This window comes from Microtus oregoni, unplaced genomic scaffold (genome assembly GCF_018167655.1).
Source record: "Microtus oregoni isolate MIOR12 unplaced genomic scaffold, Mior012 000006F_ref0000085, whole genome shotgun sequence".
NCBI lineage: Eukaryota > Metazoa > Chordata > Mammalia > Rodentia > Cricetidae > Microtus > Microtus oregoni.
In genome coordinates this window covers 11,982,087-12,003,223 of record NW_024543065.1, presented here as the reverse complement: position 1 = coordinate 12,003,223, position 21,137 = coordinate 11,982,087, and positions in this window count along the sequence as shown.

Genomic DNA, 21,137 nt, shown 5'->3' with positions numbered 1-21,137 from the left:
GAGGAGGAGGAGGAGGAGGAGGAGGAGGAGGAGAAGGAGACGGAGAAGGAGAAGCCCACGTAGCCTCTGTTTTTGCAGTATCCAGCATAGCGTTGGGTTAGTATAGGTATTCAGGTAACACTGTTAATACTGGGAGGTGGTGGGTGGGTAGGTTCTTCTTATCTTTTTTTTTTTAATTTATTTATTTATTAAGGATTTCTGCCTCGTCCCCACAACCGCTTCCCATTTCCCTCCCCCTCCCCCGATCAAGTCCCCCTCCCTCATCTGCTCGAAGAGCAATCAGGGTTCCCTGACCTGTGGGAAGCCCAAGGACTGCCCACCTCTATCCAGGTCTCGTAAGGTGAGCATCCTAACTGCCTAGGCTCCCACAAAGCCAGTACGTGCAGTAGGATCAAAAACCCACTGCAATTGTTCTTGAATTCTCAGTATTCCTCATTGTCTGCTATGTTCAGCTAGTCCGGATTTATCCCATGCTTTTTCAGACCTAGGCCAGCTGGCCTTGGTGAGATCCCAATAGAACATCCCCATTGTCTTAGGTTCTTCTTATCTGTCACAGTCAGGATGCGAGCTTTAAAACATGAGTTTGCCGTGTCTTATACTCAGCTTTTTTGTTCCTCATTTTCTGAGTTACAGATAACCCTGTGGTTCAGAGCCCTTGTAGATGCCCAGGCACGTGTTGGAAAGGAAAGCCCTGCTGCTGGCATATGGCTGGGGCCCTGGATGCTTCCTAAGATTGTTTATATTCTGTTCCTTCACGTTGTAGTCCAGCTTTTTCTCTATTCCTTGGTGGCTGAGTTCCTTCTAGAGCTGTGCTCTGTTTTCTAAATGGCCGGCCAGAGCGAGAACACCATGCCAGACTTCCTAATGACACACATTGCTAGTTCTCATTTCTGAGCTATTAGTTATTAGATATTCTTATTTATTTTTCCTTGTGAATTGGTATGTACATCATGGACATTTTTCATTTTTATCCTTCAAACACATATTAATAATTAATTAATGTATAGATGACTTTTCTTATTTTTATAAAGCTGGTGGTTGGAAGCCTAGGTTAGCCTTCAATTTCTATTCCTTTGTATCTGAGGATTGAATGCTGGGATTAGAGACCTGAGCCATCAAGTCTAGCCTATGGATTACTATTGAATGGGACATTCTTAATATTGGTAACAACAGTTTCCAATTATGAACTAAAACACCACAAAGCCATTTGAGAAAGAATGACACACTTTTCCTTCCTTTATTTATGAGCCTTCAGTAGGAAGCCCTAGTAATTAAAGATGTGCATAGAGGCTCTAATGGAAGAGTTAAATAGCCTAGATTATTAGTCATTCATCATTATCATGGCTCCCCTTTGCTCTTGTTGGAGTTGTTTATTTTCTTCCTATTATCTTTGCCTTTACCTTGGGACTCAGGATAAGGTGCAGGTGAGCTTTTTGAACCTTGTCTCTCTTATCTAGCCATTATTCTTCCTAACTTCTTAGTACTCTCTCTCATTTGTTTTCTCTCTTTCTCCCTCTCTCTCCCTCCCTTCTTCCTTCCTCCCTTCCCTTCTTTCTTAAATGGCTCTCACCATTTCGCTCAGATGGCCTAGAATTGACTGCAGAGCAGAATGTCCAGCCTGTCCTTCAAGTGCTGGGCAGGAAAGGCTGTCACCTCCTAGCCTTCTTGCACACTCCTGTGAGCCCATCTACTCACAGTCCTTGTATTTTGTTGTTGTTATTCTGTTAGAGGTGACTTATTTTCTTATTTTGTTCTATTTGGTTCTTTTCTCATTTTGGCAGTGGTCAGGGTAAATATGATCATAGAACATGCTCCCTTGTGCCAAGGGGCTTGAAGCTGTCACCTAGTGAAACTTCACAACTTTCCGAAAAGAAAATAAGTATGCTGACTCATTGTGAATGATGCAATTTTTTTGAGAAGCAAAAACCCCAGATTAACCCAAAAAACAAAACAAAATGCGCACACCAAAACCCCAACTGAATAAACACAATTCTGTCATTTTTCAAAGCTTTCAAAGAAATGGTGAAGAAAGGGGCAGTGACACAAAAATACTGTAATCTCCACAGAAGCAAAAATTTGTCTTTAACTTGAGAATGTACTTGCAAGGTGGACAGGATGGTGATTCGAGAGCCATTGTCCTGAGTTCTGATGGGATCAAGAATAGTTGTCATACAGGAGAGAGAATATTAAGGCCCCAGGTAGAGAAATTGCTGGCAGTTACTTACGTTACCCTTCAAGAAGACAATGAGCACTAATAAAACAATGAAACTTAATAGATAGATAATTATAACTGGCTTTTTAAGGTTGAAGAACAAGTTACAGAGCAAATAGAAACAATTGTTCATCAGGCTAAGTGGGAATCAGTGCTAAGTCCGGTTTTAAATGATTTTTTCCAAATCTGACTCTCTATTCCTCAAGCTATGCATCATGGAAAGCAAAGTTGCGTCATGATGGCTTGGCTATTGTATGGTAGGTCAACCTTGATTTATTATTTTATTTAATTAATTGATCAATTCAGCTCTCATGGGCCTTGTGCATGCTTGGAAATCATTGTATCACTGAGTTATGTTCACTATTTTAATGCAAGTGTGTTTTATTTCTCACGATTACCATTGTTACATTTAAAGTACTGAGGAGAAGGGATGGATGGCTCTGGTGAGGTTACGACAAAGGTGAAAGGTCTTGTGTGCTGGTCTTTTCATTCATGTGACTGAATTTCTCAGACTCAGATATTTTTCACTTGCAACACTGAGGCAATGATGCTACACAATTCTCATAATCCTACATGCTTCTAAAAATGTAGCTACCCCTCAAATATCTGCAAGGATGTTGACTGAAAGTGCTGTGAATCTATTGATCAATGGTAATACAGCGTAGAAACATCAGAGAGAAGTCCATGAACTTAAAGGGGACCCTTTAAGATTGCTGTCCCGTAGATGGCATTACTAACCTGTGTTCTTGGGAGAGTAGATGTTATACTTAAACGTCTGGTAGCCGTTTATTTGAAATGAATTTGCAGTAGTTAAATACTTCCCTGTGTGTTTCAGTCCAAATATTGCAAATTCATGGGGATTGTTGGGTATAACTTTTGACAATGGAGGAAATTGAAAGGAGATTTTCTCATTAGCTTTGTTTTGCGTCATTTCCTTAAATCCCAAGGGTAAAATGTACATTTTACAATTCAAATGATAATGTAAAATGTAACTACAGAACTCTGAAGACGCTGTCACTTTAAACTTTCTTCAAAAAACACGAAGAACCATTTTTAGTGGGTTACACATTCCTTATTTAGCTGGATTAATCTCATAGTTACCAAAGGCAGATTGATTTGCTTATAAACTCATTAAACCCAATCTGCACACAACCACATCACAGATGATAAAGTGGGAAAAGACCACTCAAACTGTCAGTCTGCATCCACTCACCGCCTCAGTCTTACTAACATCTGATTTAACTTGTAGGCAATGCGCTCCACATTGTGTGTCTTACACACTGTATTTTGAAGTGATGTGCTAACGATTATTCACCATGTATGCTGATGTGGCTGAAAAGACCTGATATGAGACCTAAGGCTGGGAGGAGACTGTGGGTGAATCAGTGTTTCTGCATCAACATGGAAGTCCCCATGTGTGGGCTTCTGTGTTGGAGCCAGTTATTCAGGTGCCAGGCATCTTTCCTCCACATTGGTGCTGGAGTTCAGAAGGACATGTGCTGCTCCCTGGTTACTAACAGTTCAGAACGTTCCATGCATGCCTTTCACTTTATAGAAGCCTCTTAGTTTCAAAAGGAACAAAATTTGTTCCCCCTCACTTATCTAATGAGCTGATTAATGAAAACATAAATTATAACATTATGAGGCTGAAAATTTCATTAGTTGTGGTACTTAAGATTTCTTAGTAATTTTTGTGATTGTATTATGTGAAAACGTTTGTCTGTGATAAGAAAGAGAGAGAGACGGAGACAGAGGGAGATAAAGAGAGACAGAGAGACAGACACACTCACACAGAGGCACACAGAGAAAGACAGAGAGAAACAGATACACACAGAGACAGACAGAAACAGACAGAGACAAAGGGAGACAGAGAGAGACAGAGAGACAACCAGCTAGAGAGAGACAGAGACAGAGAGACAGACACACACATAGACAGAGAGAGGCAAAAATGATAGAGAGAGACAAAAAGACAGAGAGACAGAAACAGACAGAGACAAAAGGAAACAGAGAGACAGAGATAGACAGACAGACAGAGGGAGACAGAGACAGAGAAAGAGAGACAAAAGAGATAGATAGATAGATAGATAGATAGAGACAAAGAGACAGACAGAAACGCACACAGAAACAGAGAGACACACACATGGAATGACGTTTAAAGAATAGGAGAAATGATTTTTTTTCCAACATGTGATGGCAGTAAAGTCTTTAATATACTGTGGCTGGTAGAAGTTTATCTATCACAATGTAAGCAGAAATATGTTTTTTAGATTTGATCTCAGTTTTACTCTTGAAATTCACCCTGTCATAATTTGATCCACTTGAATTTTAGACAAAAATGAAGTATCTAGTAACTTCATTTCAAAGGCTGGCAGTTTTCTTCCATGGCATCTGATAGCGAGAATGAATGAAGGCCGTCTATAATTTTGGCTGTCTTGCCCGGGCATGACTCTGCTTTTGGCTGTCTTTCTCATTCCTGTTGGTTTTGGCCAAGAAGCATTTGGGCTCTCCTGATCCCATCCTGAGACTGTCTTTTAAGTGTGCTGCTAACTTCTATAACTCTGCATGGAGGAGACAATGTAATTTCTTCCAGTCCAGAGGCTTCCGTTGTCATATTGGATTAAGTGACCAGCACACTCTGGAATGACCTCATCTTCATTTACATTTTAATTACTTCTGCAAAGACCCTATTTCACTGTGAGACCACATTCCCAGTGCAAGGTTTAGGACTCCAACATATCTTTTTTGTGGGATGCAATTCACTTTGCAGAAGTGACTGCCCATTGTGGGGGAGGGGTGTTTGTGCATTACTTAAACCTAGTAGACAATGGTTACATTAATAGCAGGCTGGACCTCACTGATGTTGGAAAAACTTCTTTTTCATACATTTGTTCTTCTTTCAATGGAGTTCTATTTTCAGAGCATGTGATGATTCGTTTTAATTGTTATCTTGTCAGGATCTAGAATCATCAGAGTACTGAGCCTCTCGCTATACTTATAGGAGGTTATTTTGACCATATTAACTGAGGTCTGAAGAGTCAGCCACAGTGGGTGGCATCGTTTTCTAAGAGGCACCTTGGACTCTCAGAAGTGGAGAAAGGAAACTGAGAGGCACATCCCTGTCAGTTTCCTCACTGTGGATGTGATGCCTGCTCCTAGCCACACTCCTGATACCTTGACCTCCCCACTGTGATGGGCCATGCCTTGAACAGGAAGCTACAATAATCATGTGAGTGGTTTTGGTTTTGATCAGAGTATTTTATCACAGCAACAGGAAAAGAAGCTGAGACAGAACTTATTCATTGAAAAGGACTCAATCTGTGCAAGGCACTGACCACGACTACCTGGTAAATCCATTATTTTGGTTCTAAACACATTAATGTGTTATTGTGTAGTGAGCCTGAAAAAAGTAAATTTGAGGACGGATGACTACAAGGAGGTAGCTTACAAGTGACTATTCTTGGTACTTACATACAAATTTGTCTTTAGTCATGGATGTTTCTCGAATGCATACAAGCAGTACCTTGCAGAAATGTGTTTCCTGATGTTTGTCCACTCAGGCTGCCTTTTCTCTTCCACCTCAAATGGTTTCAGGCTAGGCTTGCTGATGTCTACAGGAAGCGGAGGTCCTCCCTGTGACTTCGGTTTCTAATTCCATCTGGAAGAACTACAACATTGTCCAATCTAAACCCATTATTCAGAAGCCCGTGATGAAAAGAAAGGAGGCTTTGGATTTTTGTTTGTGTTTGGACTTGGGACAGAGCCTCCCATGTATAGTGGAGTGTGACCCGGATGGTTTCAGAAGACTGATACACACCTTCTCAAAGGCAGCCATGGAGGCTCAGGAAAGGAGACCTAAGGGGAGGTTATCATGTTAAAGAACACTTTTCTTTATCAGTGAACGTTGATGCTGGACAACGAGGCTACAGAAAGTCCCTTACACTGGAGCCTCAGTCCTCTCAGCTTCTGCAGAATCAGAATCAATGCCTGGGTGAGTTATCCTCTGTGACTTCTTTCAGCCTTTGACCCAGGGTCCAAAGGAACCTTGCAGAAGAGTCCAAGCTAAAATCCAGCAACCAAACACATTTATGAATGATTGCGTGTACTGGTGGAAGTTAAGCAAGTGTTTCTAATAGATAGAGCTTTGGGAAAAACAGCCAGAAGTGAGGCTGATTTCTTGCTAGGTAGTCCCTACTAATTACTCGGGTCGTGATGTAAGAATTGTTATCTTCCACCTTCAGAGATTTCTCACAAATATATGAATCACTCTTGCCTTTTTATGAATGAGCATTACTTGTGATGGAGCTTTCTGTACCAACCATTACTTCTGCTCTCTTATCTTTTGATCTTCTAAGTATTGACCTCCTAATCTTACCAACTTCTTTGAAGAAAATTCAGGATCTAAATACAGATTGCAAAAACCACACACGTGATGTAGCTAACCAGAAACTTCACGGAGACTGCACATGACAAGTTGCATTTCTTGAATCATTGGGAAGTTGGTGCTAGTGATAGCATCATGGAGGAATAGCACATGGCTGATTGCAGCTGAGAAGGTGAAGTCAGCTCTTCTCAAGCCTGCGTTACCCATTTCCATGACGTGAGCTAGCTTTGCAAAGGTTTGCATGGCCAAGGTCTGACCTATAGTGAGAAAACATCAACCACATTCTTTTCAGCTTCCTAGAGATTATGTTTTGTAAAAGTAGGAAATGAGCCACAGCTCAGGAATGGCCAGAACTAGGTCATCAGTACACATTCAGCCTCCATAAATGTGTTTCAAGGAAAAATGCCTTCCCAGAAAGTCACTCTTTTGGGCGCTGTTTGTCTGGAAAAGATTGCTAAGCTGAATCCCTGGCTTCAAAAGAACCTGTGCTTCAGGCTGCAGCGGAACATGGCCACCCAGCTGGGGAAGCACCTCTGAGTCTCTTGATCATTTTCACTGGACAAGAAAAATGAAAGACCTTTGTTTTCTGCTGAACCTTGTTCTCTTGTCTCAGGGAGATGGTAGACTCAAAAGCTTTTGCTTCTTCTCCTATGAATGCCAGCATTTTATGTTTGAGTGAGAAGGGAGGAATGAGAATTTTTAACCTAAGAAACTGTATGATGAAAACTCATGATAAATGGAGCACAGCCCCTTTCCTGGATTTTTACTACTGAATCAGACAGAAAATTGTTACACCTATTCACATGTCTCCTTAGTGCTCCGTCTTCCCAGGCTTTCTGTTCTCTCGTGTATGGTCCTTTTCCAGGAATCCTTCCATCCCATTAGCTTTTCCTTCCATGCTACTGCATTTTCCTTTTATTCTAGAAGCTGTGTTTAATTTTCCAGCTCTCTCCTTTATTCTTATTTTCCTTTGTCAGCCCGGGGTCTATTATTTTCCAAGTATTGTTGTTTCATTTCTCTCTTGGTACCCCTTTCATGGGTTATTGTACAGTTGACTTATTTCTCTCTGCTCTTCAGTTTGTAAAGCCTTTCACCATACATTATACATCAAGACAACAACAAAAAACCCACAAAAATGGATTCTTATAATAACTCTACACTGTAAATCAATTTTTAGACTCTACGTTGCCAAATCCCATTATAACTTAGTTTCCTTCAAAACTTTCTATGGAAAATTAGATTTATTAATTGTTTTCAACAAAAGTAGAAATTGTTCTTTTCACGTGGCAGTGGTTGTCTGCTGACCTTGAGACCAGAGTTCTTGTTCTGGGTTCAGATCACATTTGCTCCTTTGTCCACTGTGTTCTCTTAAGGAAGTCATGCTGTCTACTTAATTACTAGAGTCTTCATCCCTTAAAGTCAACAGGGCAAGTCAAAAGTGTGTCCTCAACTAACCACGGAAGTCAGGACTCCCTTCTTCCAGAACTTCCTGACTCAAAACTGACTTCTTCTTTTTTAAAACAAGATCCTGAAGTGAATTTTGTGTTCAAGGAAGTTGAAGAAGCACAAATTAGATACTCTTCCACAGTTCTTTCAGTGTTGGCTTTAATGATTAATGTAAACCTATTTTAACAAGAGAAATGGATGAAATAATTTGCAACATGAAAAAAAATTGTGCAAACTTCTTTGTAAGAGTTGCAGTGAATTTCCACATCAGAGCACTGGACTGAGCTCCCAAGGTCCAGTTGAAGAGCAGAAGGAGGGAGAAGTTGAGCAAGGAAGTCAGGACCGCTAGGGGTTGGTCCACCCACTGAGACAGTGTGCCTGATCTAATGGGAGCTTACCAAATCCAGCTAGACCTGGACTGAACGAGCATGTGATCAAACTGGACTCTCTGAATGTGGCTGACAATGGGGGCTGACTGAGAAGCCATTGATAATGGCACTGGGACTTGTTTCTACTGCATGTACTGGCTTTTTGGGACCCTAGTCTGTTTGGATGCACACCTTCCTAGGCCTGGATGGAGGGGGGAAGGCCTTGAACTTCCCACAGGGCAAGATACTCTGCCCTCTCTTGAGACTGGAGGGGGTGGGAAAAGGGGGAGTGGGGGAGTCAGAGGGGAATGGGAGGAGGCGAGGAAGTGGAAATTTTTGAATGGAAACATTGAAAAAAAAGAGTTGCAGTGGAATTGCGTGGAAAGCTCTGACGTAATGCTGATGGGTGTCCTTTCCAAACAACGGACTCTTCCCTCTGGGGATGTTCTGATGCTGTAGGTAGTTTTCCCTAGCAGGCTGCCTTCCACTGCAGTAAGCCTTGGAACTCTTACCTCCTTCCCAGCCATCCGTGCTGCTTGTTCAGGCTTGTAATTCCTATGGCAAGAGAACTGCCAATCTTCTTTAAAACAATCTGCTTAAGTTCAAGAGAGTGGTTCTGGGGACAGAAAGGGAGATCATCATTGAAAAACATTGTAGGTATTTTTAGATAGCTACAAAGGAGCAGAAATCCAGGCTTATGTCAAATCTGTTCTCTTCCAATTTTCTCAGATACTTTCTAACAGTGGGGTGTTTGTGCTAAAGGAGGGTATCAACACAAGGTGAGTGAAGGACATGGCACAGAAATCCCATAGAACTGCAGGCTGGGGTGGAGACAGTGGCAGAATGGTTTCATTTCATTATAACTTGTTGCTGATGTTGATGGGTTACTGAAGATTAAGTGCCCGATTTTTAATTGTTTCATGTTGTTAAATTGCAGTTGATTTAAGGAAAACTGAAACAAACAGATTTCTTTCTTTCTTTCTTTTTTTTTTTTTTTAGCTTGCCATTATAGTCTTTAATGTGAGAAACAGGGAAGGGATAGTCATAAAATAGCTTGACACAAGAGTACAGGGAATGACAATGCTATTAAGTGGAGATTCTTTTATGTTGTAGTCTTTCCAATCAGGCCGTGAGGAACCTTGTCTTCAATTTATTGTTCTGAAAGTTCAAATGTTTTCCAGTAGTACTCAGCGAGACATTAAAGTAGATGACGACATTCCTGGAGTGAGTGAATTGCTTGATCAAAATTAAGGAAAAAATATGGGTAAGTGGTTTTTGTTTAGTTAGCACCTTCTTTTCTCGGTTTTCAGACTCTTAATTACTTCTCCTTCATTAAATTTAGCTGAGGAGCTAAGCTTCCGTCATTGTGCCGGGGGCAGGAGTGTTCCTAAGGTTTGTCACATTGACAAAAAGAGATCCTTAGACTAATGGCTTGCTGGTCTACTCTTGAGTGTTACTCCAGGAGTTATGTGACAGAGGAACACTAATTTTGTAGGCCATCTGTCTTTCCCATCAGGGGCAGAACCCCCAAGCAGAATCTTTTGTCAAAATCTAAAGAGAGTTTCTGGTAGTTATGTGAGTCATGCCTCACAGACTGCTGGGCATCACATAAAACCTGAGCACCTATGTCCTCTTCAATTTAATCGAGTTCTAGTCAAAAGTAGAAAATATTTGAGTACAGTTTCTTTACTTGCAGACAGCTCTCCGTGTCCCCCTGCATTCATCATTTCTGCCACCGTGGGACCTGTTTACAAGTAGAGTCTTCAGCTTCTCCAGATACTAGGTTACCACTCCCCATTTATTTGGACAAAGCTATAACAAAGTTGACATCTTTTTGTCATTCACACACTCTTGCTTTTATATTATGTGATAGATTTGTTTCTCCTGAGTTTTCTCCACCCCGTTTTAAAGAAAAAAAAGTTAAAGTACAAATCAAAACTTGATTTAGATTACAACAGCTTGGCTAGTTTTCTTTCTTTTTTTTGGGGGGGGGGCGATCCAGTATATTTCTTGAGTCATCTCTCATTTTGAAAGAAAAGAACTTAAAATGAAATTTATTGTTTTTAATGTTCTTATTTATTTAGTTTGTGTATTTGTGTTTGGGTGTGAGTTCATGTGTGTTATATAGAGGTCAGAGGAGAAGCCAAGGGAGTTTATTCTCTCCTTCCACTCTGTGGGGTTTGGAGCTAAACTCCAATTGTCAGTCCTGGTGGCAAGGGGCTGTACTTGGTGAGCCATCTTAATAGTCCTAAGATAAAATAATCCTATAGATAAGATAAAGTTTTTCCAGTTTCTAGAAATTTCCAAATGGAAGGCATGTTTCCCAGGGTTCCGTTTGCATAGAGGAAAGGATACTGTTGACAGTTGTGGCACAGTGTTCTAAATACAAGGCTTAAACGTTGACATCACGCACGCCCATCATCATCTCCCATTACTTTGATCTTTAAGGTCTTCCACATTTTTTTCTAAATCTTTGAAGCCAAAGCATGTTTTTGTGATGTGAAAATTTAGCTGTTTTTATAAAAAGGCAAATACCTCCATTTTTCATAGAATCAATCTTCAGTTACAAAAATAAGATTGATTTTATAAATGTTATTTTTATGGGTCTGGAATCTTTTAGATTCTAACTTGGTGACACTCTCTAAATATATATATATATATATATATATATATATATATATATATATACATATATCTGGTGTTTGAGTCAGTCTGTTTTCCTGGGATAGCCATAGTAATAAGCTTGAACTAGCGAGCCAGTTCTACAATCCAGAGGGACACGAGTGACTTCCGCTGTTTCGTCTTTCCTAAGGATGCTGCTAGGTTGCCTTAGAACATGCTCTGGCCTTGTGAATGCTCTAGTACTCTGTAATACTGTGGAAAATTTAAAGAACAACAATAGACTTGGTACTCGTTCAAATGTAATTTCTCCTGAGAGCATTTGAAATTTGCAGTGGGTTAAAGAAAACTTCAGTCACTATTCTAGTTCATAAGGTTTCCCCCTGGCTAATGGAATTTTTCCACTACTTTCAGGCTTAAGAGAGAAATATGCAATAAAGGGTCCAACATTTGAGATGGGTGGCTTATATTTTTCCCCCTGCCTCTCAAATATTTGTCTTTTCTGCACCACTGGCATAAGAGGGGTGGAAACAATGGTCAGAACTTTTTTAAAATTGATTTTTACTGAGCTCTACATTTTTCTCTCCGCCTTCCTTCTCCTCCCCTCCAACCCTCCCCCAAGGTCCCCATGCTTCCAATTTACTCAGGGGATCTTGTCTTTCTCTGCTTCCCATGTAGATTAGATCTATGTATGTCTCTTTTAGTGTCCTCATTGTTGTCTAAGTTCTCTGGGATTGTGATTTGTAGGCTGGTTTTCTTTGCTTTATGTTTAAAAACCACTTATGAGTGAGTACATGTGATACTTATCTTTCTGGGTCTGGGTTGCCTCACTCAAAATGATTCTTTCTAGCTCTATCCATTTTTCTGAAAAATTCAAGATGTTGTTATTTTTTTCTGCTGTGTAGTACTCCACTGTGTAAATGTACCACATTTTCCTTATCCATTATTTGTTTGAGGGGCATTTAGGTTGTTCCCAGGTTCTGGCTATGACAAACAATGCTTCTATGAACATAGTTGAGCACATGCCCTTCTGGCACGATTGAGCATACATTGAATATACCCAAAAGTAGTATTACTGGATCTTGAGGAACGTTGTTTCCTAACTTTCTGACAAATTGCCACACTGACATCCAAAGGAGCTGTACCAGCTTGCACTCCCACCAGCAATGCAGAAGTGTTCCCTTTACCCCACAACCTCTCCAGCATAAGTAGCCAAGATAAAAAACACTGATGACAACTTATAATGGCCTGAAGTTTGAGTCACACCATCAAGGAACCAGAGACTGCTCAAATCAGAATCTTAGCATGTGTATTAACCTGTGTTAGAGGGGGCCATCTTCAGGAGTCTGCCATATGGGGAAGAAAAGCTAACCCACCTGCACTTCCTAATAATCCTTGAAGATAGTGAGAGCAGCAACAGTAAGTTTCCCTCTTCCAGGAGACGCATATGTCCCATCTTTAACGCCCCTCCTTCTACTGCAATCATTTGTAATGTGAAACAGGCACCCGGGAAGGCCAAGAATTTTATTGCCACTGTGACTAATTTATTATTTTTTGTTGTTATCATTTTTCAATGACTTTGCTTTCCCAGAGAGCCCTGTAATAGGGGGAGGCAGAAATCTGTCTTGCTTCTGGAGTAAGGAGGAAGGTCCAAGAACATTGGCCAACGGCAAAAAGATGTCAGACCTCAGTAGATGAGAAATGGGATACCTGGCTATACCCACAAAGAATCATTTCTAGGATGAGTGATTCTTAATCATTTCATGTGTGAACACATCACAGAATAATCACATGCCATTACCTATAACAGGGACTTCTTATAGCGCTGGAAGTGGCTCTGAGCCTGGAAATGGGAAAGCAAGGAATGAATGGATGTTCCCAGCCCTCAAATAAAGTTTGCTCACTGAATGTGAATGAGCCCCCTGTGGCTGTGGTTAGAACTCCTAGAATAGTGTCATGACTTGTGCATTTCCTACGCTTGTGTGAAAATTTGTCTGTGACACATGCAAGTCAGAAGAAGGCAAGAGAAAGGCACAAGGAAGCGTTATTGGGATAGCAGGGAGAGAGCAAATCAGGCAGAAAAAGAACTATTAAAACAGAACAGGCCTGGAAAGAATGCTGTATAAGAAGCATATAAGGATGAAGGGGGTTCATCAGAGTGTCATGAGGACTCCCTGTGCCTTCATTAATATTGTGGGTTTGCTAGCTACCTACAGGCATTTACTGATCCTGACCACAATTCTTGGCTTTGAGAAGTTAGTACTGAACTTAGAACCAGGGAGTTCTCCTGTCCTTGTTATGTTTAGGGAGTCTGTTTATATCAAAAAGTACAAATGAGAGAGGTTCATGTGAAAAATATATGATTTCTCTTGGCAAATCTTCTTGAAGAGAGAGTAGCATGTTGGAAAAAACCCTGAGTAACATGGAATACCCTCTTTGTTTGCACCTTTCTGTCAGATCACAGACATTATGGTTCTGGCTGTTATTCATCCTCACATGCCTATCTGGCCTCCCTTTTCATTCTTTGAACATGAACGGAATGAGGAGGTTATTGGGACATGGGAGAGGCTCTCCAGCTTTGGTTACCAAGGAATCTTGAATGTCATCTATCCTGAAAAAACAGTAAGAAATCAATTGGTGAGTAGGCCCAGAGATGAGGAGCACATGGAAAATCAGCCCCATGATTTGCTTCTTTAAGACAAATGGGCCGTGAGTGGATTTTAAAATCCTACTCTAAATACACAGCTACTGTCAGTGGCTATTTTCATGGAGACCAAAGTAACTCAGCGGTTGCCAATGTGTTAGGGCAACTATGGCCTCACACCGCGAACTGAAGAATGCTGTTTGTCTTTTGTCTTCAGATGTTTGTTTTGAGTCCTGGCAGAATTTCCTGTGGTGTATCTTGTCACCACTGTGTTGGACCAGCAGAATATCTGGGAATCTAAGAGTATAAACATTGAAGGAAGTAGATGGGAACTGTTGTTTCTCTATAAAAAGAATAAGGAAACCTTGTCTAGTCTCCTTGCTACTGGCTGGATATGCAGATTCCAGGGTGTCAGAGACCAGCCTCTGTAATTTGGAGCACTGATCTGGGAAACACATTTTTCTTCCCCGCAGTTCCGTTGTTGCTTACTCCAGTCACGGGTATCTGGTAGGTTACCCTCAAGAACAGCTTTAGAAGAGGGCTGGGAGAAGAGACAGGATGCAACATCTAGTTCTTCTAATCTAAATTAGCATTTCAAATGCAGTCTTAGTCAGTGAAAACAGAAGAACCGTCTCATCTTAGACACATCTGTATTCTCTGCTGGCTAAGTACTGCAAACCTCACATGAAGCTCTAGACGTTTTGGGGTGTGATGTTTGAATCTGCACTGTTTGACATCTGTTTGGCTGCCATGACCTTCAATTTAGCAAAATGTGGAAATTTCATTATGGCGTTCTACCCGTATAATGAGGAAAACTACGTCTGTCTCAGTCCCAGATCCCCAAAGCAATGCAGCTCTTAACCACACTTTCCTATATAGCATGTTACACACAGAAAGTAAACCAAGATATTGGCTCCCTGAATGCTAATATAAATTAAGTTTCCTATCTTGTAAAATAGAAACAATATTAAGACCCATTGAATATCACAGATCTCTTGAGAAGAATAAAAAGATGTCATTAATGTTTGATGTAGCTGAAAGGACTTCTTCCGCCCTGTACATCTAAGGCTTGAATGGCCCTGCTCTTCAGGCTCAACCACGTTTTCTCATGTTGATCATAACTACTATGGAGATTAGTGGTCTCTTAAATGATGTGACATCAAAAGGATTCCTTTGTATGTGTGGTTGAGGTGGCTGTCCCAAGTCACTTTAAATAGCCCACTTGTAATATCAGCATATTGTCTTTAGCCAATAGAACACAAGTATCTAAATATTTTATATTAGCTACAATCCTACTGCCTACGAACTTTAGCACTGAGCACTAATTAAACCCAAGTAACCCTGTTAAGAGAGATTGGTAATATTTAGAAGTAGATTAGAATGTAAAGGAATGAGCTTCTGCTGTCATTTCATCTGTTTGGGGGTTAGAGTAATCAACAGCCTAAACCTTTGTGGCTCAGAGGTTTATGAAGTTTTGTATGCATTTGAGGACTTTCTTTTGTTTTTTTTTTTTTTTTATTCCTAGAGGTTTGGCTTCATTGGGAAGTCAGTTGTGTAGCCAAAATACCAGAGAGGCTATTTTTGTATAAGAATTAGTTTATCTTGTGATTGGGACTGGGAGGGGAAGGGGAAAGCTAAAAAATATTCTCCAGATATCTGATTTAGCTGATTATTTAAATCAGCTTGAGAACCTTAGGTGTACACTATTTAGACAATTAAAACCAACAAAGTTCCATTAGATTGTGTTTTGCTCTGACGCTGGTGTGAGGTTCAGTTCCCTTAATCTTTCCAGTAGCCTGAGGAGTGAACGGGACACAGAAGGGATTGTATATTGCCGGGCAGATGGTTCAATGGCTAAATAAAGTACTTGCTGTGTGTGTAAACATGTGAACCCGAGTTCAAATTCTGAGCACCCACGTGTAACAGCTATGTGTGGTGCTCAGATGTGATCCCAGTACTGGGAGGCGGAGACAAGAGGATTTCAGGGTCCGGCTGCCCAGATAGTCTAGCTCAATGGATGAGTTCCAGGTTCAGTGAGGACCCAGTTTCAGGAAATGGGGAGAGAAGAGGCAAAACACACCTGATATCATGCCCTGCCCTCCACATGGATGTGCTCATCTCCACCCCACCACATGCACATCCAACACACACAACGCGCAAGGAGAAGATGTTACCGTTAAAGCATGAACATCAGTGGATATGTTTTTATTTAAGTTTTTTTTTTTTTTTTTAAATTTATTTATTTATTAAGGATTTCTGCCTCGTCCCCACAACCGCTTCCCATTTCCCTCCCCCTCCCCCGATCAATTCCCCCTCCCTCATCTGCTCGAAGAGCAATCAGGGTTCCCTGACCTGTGGGAAGCCCAAGGACTGCCCACCTCTATCCAGGTCTCGTAAGGTGAGCATCCAAACTGCCTAGGCTCCCACAAAGCTAGTACGTGCAGTAGGATCAAAAACCCACTGCAATTGTTCTTGAATTCTCAGTATTCCTCATTGTCCGCTATGTTCAGCTAGTCCGGATTTATCCCATGTTTTTTCAGACCTAGGCCAGCTGGCCTTGGTGAGATCCCAATAGAACATCCCCATTGTCTCAGTGTGTGGGTGCACCCCTCGTGGTCCTGAGTTCCTTGCTCGTGCTCCGTCTCCTTCTGCTCCTGATTTGGACCTTGAGATTTCTGTCCGGTGCTCCCGTGTGGGTCTCTGTCTCTGTCTCCTTTCATCGCCTGATGAAGGTTAATATTCCTGAGGATGCCTATGTGTTTGTCTTTGGATTCACCTTCTTATTTAGCTTCTCTAGGAACATGAATTATAAGCTCAATGTCCTTTATTTATGGCTAGAAACCAAATATGAGTGAGTACATCCCATGTTCCTCTTTTTGGGTCTGGCTTACCTCACTCAGGATAGTGTTTTCTATTTCCATCCATTTGTATGCAAAATTCAAAAAGTCCTTGTTTTTTACTGCTGAGTAATACTCTAATATGTATATATTCCATACTTTCTTCATCCATTCTTCCGTTGAAGGGCATCTAGGTTGTTTCCAGGTTCTGGCTATTACAAACAATGCTGCCATGAACATAGTTGAGCATATACTTTTGTTGTATGATAGGGCCTCTCTTGGGTATATTCCCAAGAGTGGTATTGCTGGATCCAGGGGTAGGTTGATCCCAAATTTCCTGAGAAACCGAAACACTGCTTTCCAGAGTGGTTGCACAAGTTTGCATTCCCACCAGCAATGGGTGAGTGTACCCCTTTCTCCACAACCTCTCCAGCAAAGGCTATCATTGGTGTTTTTTATTTTCGCCATTCTGACAGGTGTAAGGTGGTATCTTAAAGTTGTCTTGATTTGCATTTCCCTGATCGCTAAGGAAGTTGAGCATGACCTTAAGTGTCTTTTGGCCATTTGAAGTTCTTCTGTTGAGAATTCTCTGTTCAGATCAGTGCCCCACTTTATAATTGGGTTGATTAGCCTTTTACGGTCTAGTTTCTTGAGTTCTTTATATATTTTGGAGATCAAACCTTTGTCAGTAGCAGGGTTGGTGAAGATCTTCTCCCAGTCAGTGGGTTGTCTTTTTGTCTTAGTGACAGTGTCCTTTGCTTTACAGAAGCTTCTCAGCCTCAGGGAGTCCCATTTATTCAATGATGCCCTTAGTGTCTGTGCTGCTGGGGTTATACATAGGAAGTGGTCTCCTGTGCCCATGTGCTGTAGAGTACTTCCCACTTTCTCTTCTATCAGGTTCAGTGTGTTCGGACTGATATTGAGGTCTTTAATCCATTTGGATTTGAGTTTTGTGCATGGTGATAGATATGGATCTATTTTCATTCTTCTACAGATTGACATCCAGTTTTGCCAGCACCATTTGTTGAAGATGCTCTCTTTTTTCCATTGTATACTTTTAGCTCCTTTATCGAAGATCAGGTGTTCATAGGTTTGTGGGTTAATGTCAGGGTCTTCTATTCGATTCCATTGGTCGACTTCTCTGTTTTTATGCCAATACCAAGCTGTTTTCAATACTGTAGCTCTGTAATAGAGTTTGAAGTCAGGGATGGTAATGCCTCCAGACAATCCTTTATTGTATAAGATTGTTTTGGCTATCCTGGGTTTTTTGTTTTTCCATATAAAGTTGATTATTGTCTTCTCCAGATCTGTGAAGAATTTTGATGGGATTTTGATGGGGATTGCATTTAATCTATAGATTGCTTTTGGTAGAATTGCCATTTTTACTATGTTGATCCTCCCAATCCAAGAGCAAGGGAGGTCTTTCCATTTTCTGGTGTCTTCTTCAATTTCTTTCTTCAAAGACTTATAGTTCTTGTCAAGTAGATCTTTCACTTCCTTGGTTAGGGTTACCCCAAGGTATTTTATGCTATTTGTGGCTATCGTGAAAGGTGATGCTTCTCTGATTTCCCTCTCTGCTTCCTTATCCTTAGTGTATAGGAAGGCAACTGATTTTTTGGAGTTGATCTTGTATCCTGCCACATTACTAAAGCTGTTTATCAGCTGTAGGAGTTCTTTGGTAGAATTTTTGGGATCGCTTATGTACACTATCATATCATCTGCAAATAACGAAAGCTTAACTTCTTCCTTTCCAATACGAATCCCCTTGATCTCCTTATGTTGTCTTATTGCTATTGCTAGAATTTCAAGCACTATATTGAAGAGGTATGGAGAGAGTGGACATCCTTGTCGTGTTCCTGATTTAAGTGGGATGGCTTTGAGTTTTTCTCCGTTTAATTTAATGTTAGCTGTTGGCTTGCTGTAAATAGCTTTTATTATATTTAGGTAGGACCCTTGTATCCCTATTCTCTCCAAGACCTTTATCATAAAGGGGTGTTGAATTTTGTCGAATGCTTTTTCAGCATCTAGTGAAATGATCATATGGTTTTTTTCTTTCAGTTTATTTATATGGTGGATTACATTGATAGATTTGCGTATGTTGAACCAGCCCTGCATCTCTGGGATGAAGCCTACTTGATCATAATGGATAATTTTTCTTATGTGTTCTTGGATTCGGTTTGCCAGTATTTTATTGAAAATTTTTGCGTCGATGTTCATGAGTGAGATCGGTCTGTAATTCTCTTTCTTGGTTGGGTCTTTTTGTGGTTTTGGTATCAGGGTAACTGTAGCTTCATAAAAGGAATTTGGCAATGACTCTTCTGATTCTATATTGTGAAATACATTAAGGAGTATAGGTATTAGTTCTTCTTGGAAGTTCTGGTAGAATTCTGCATTGAAACCATCTGGTCCTGGGCTTTTTTTCGAAGGGAGATTTTTGATAACCATTTCTAATTCTTCGCGAGAAACCGGTCTATTTAGATCATTCACCTGGTCTTGGTTTAGCTTTGGTATGTGGTACTTATTTAAAAAAATGTCCATTTCTTTTGTATTTTCCAGTTTTGTGGCATACAGGCTTTTGTAGTAAGATCTAATGATTCTCTGAATTTCCTCTGTGTCTGTGGTTATGTCCCCCTTTTCATTTCTGATCTTATTTATTTGCGTGTTCTCTCTCTGTCGTTTAATTAGTTTGGATAGGGGTTTGTCGATCTTGTTGATTTTCTCCAAGAACCAGCTTTTTGTTTCATTGATTCTTTGGACTGTTTTCTGTGTTTCTATTTTGTTGATTTCAGCCCTCAGTTTTATTATTTCCAGTCTTCTACTTCTCCTGGGCGCGTCTGCTTCTTTTTTTTCTAGAGCTTTCAGGTGTGTTGTTAAGTCCCCAATGTATGCATTCTCCGTTTTCTTTAAGTGGGCACTTAGTGCTATGAACTTTCCTCTTAGCACTGCTTTCATTGTGTCCCATAGGTTTGAGTATGTTGTCCCTTTATTTTCATTAAATTCAAGGAAGACTTTAATTTCTTTCTTGATTTCTTCCTTGACCCAGGTGTGGTTCAGTAGTTGACTGTTCAGTTTCCATGAGTTTGTCGGTTTTTTGGGGGCAGCGTGGTTGTTGCCTTCTAATTTTAATCCGTGATGATCTGATAAGACACAGGTGGACACTGATATTTTTTTGTATCTGTGGAGGTTTCCTTTGTTTCCGAGTATGTGGTCAATTTTTGAGAAGGTTCCATGAGCTGCAGAGAAGAAGGTATATTCTTTCCTATTTGGGTGGAATGTTCTATAGATGTCTGTTAAGTCCATTTGCTTCATTACCTCCAATAATTCTCTTAATTCTCTATTAGGTTTCTGTCTGATTGACCTGTCCCTTGGAGAGAGAGGTGTGTTGAAGTCTCCTACTACTAGTGTGTGTGGTTTGATGTCTGCCTTGAGTTCTAGTAATATTTCTTTTACATAAGTAGGTGCTTTTATATTGGGGGCGTATATATTCAGGATTGAGACCTCCTCCTGATGAAATGTTCCTGTTATGAGTATAAAGTGACCGTCTCTGTCTCTTCTGATTGATTTTAGTTTGAAGTCAGTTTTGTTAGAAATTAGTATGGCCACACCTGCTTTTTTCTTAGGACCATTTGCTTGAAACACCTTTTCCCAACCCTTTACTCTGAGTAGGTGCCTGTCTTTGTGGTTGAGATGTGTTTCTTGCAAACAGCAGAATGTTGGATCCTGTTTTCGTATCCAATCTTTTAGCCTGTGCCTTTTTATAGGTGAATTGAGCCCATTAATATTAAGTGATATTAATGACCAGTGGTTGTTTACTCCGGTTATTCTTATTGCTTTTGGTAGTAGAGATTGTCTCCCTTCTTTGAGATGTGCTCGTGAAGGGTCATTAGATGCCTGGGTTATTGTAGGCAGTGTTGGCAGTGTTGGATTCCTTGGGTTGCGATTTTCCTTCTATTACTTTCTGTAGGGCTGGATTTGTGGCTACGTATTGTTTAAATTTGTTCTTATCCTGGAATGTTTTGTTTTCTCCATTGATAATGAATGATAGCTTGGCTGGGTATAGTAGTTTGGGTTTGCATCCATGGTCTCTTAGCTTCTGCAGAACCTCTATCCAGGACCTTCTGGCTTTCATAGTTTCCATCGAGAAGTCAGGTGTAAGTCTGATCGGTTTACCTTTATAAGTTACTTGCCCTTTTTCTTTTGCAGCTCTTAATATTTTTTCTTTAACCTGTATATTTTGTGTTTTGATTATTATATGGCGAGGAGATGTTTTTCTTTGATCCAGTCTGTTTGGTGTTCTGTATGCTTCTTGAATATTTAAGTGAATATCTTTCTTTAAGTTGGGAAAGTTTTCTTCCATAATTTTGTTGAAAATATTTTCTGGGCCTTTGAGCTGTGACTCTTCTCCTTCTTCTATTCCTATTATTCTTAGGTTTGGTTTTTTTATTGTGTCCCATAGTTCCTGAATGTTTTGTGTTGAGAATTTGTTGGCTTTGCTGTTTTCTTTGATCTGTTCGTTTATTTTCTCTATGGTGTCCTCAGCATCTGAGAGTCTTTCTTCTAGCTCTTGTATTCTATTGATTATGCTTGTTTCTGTAGACTCTGCTCGTTGGCCTAGATTTTCCATATCCAG